The sequence below is a fragment of the Etheostoma spectabile genome, chromosome 16, assembly GCF_008692095.1.
Source record: "Etheostoma spectabile isolate EspeVRDwgs_2016 chromosome 16, UIUC_Espe_1.0, whole genome shotgun sequence".
NCBI lineage: Eukaryota > Metazoa > Chordata > Actinopteri > Perciformes > Percidae > Etheostoma > Etheostoma spectabile.
This window is the reverse complement of record NC_045748.1, coordinates 21,773,363-21,773,584: the sequence shown is the minus strand read 5'-3', so window position 1 is coordinate 21,773,584 and position 222 is coordinate 21,773,363.

Below are 222 nucleotides of genomic sequence, written 5' to 3'. Positions count from 1 at the left end.
CAGGTCTAGACCACATTCCAGAATTTACAAGGACCCAACAGTTCTAGTAGTTTCCTATATAAAGATGGTGATGGTTTAATTGGCTAACCTTTTGCTGTTTATGAATTGTATGTAACACTAAGCCTAACAAAACAAAAGTTAAAAGGGTGGGAACGTTGAGTCGAGACTGTAGTTACCAAGTAGTTAGGCCAAGTTACCACACTGGTAGGTGCATCGATCTGG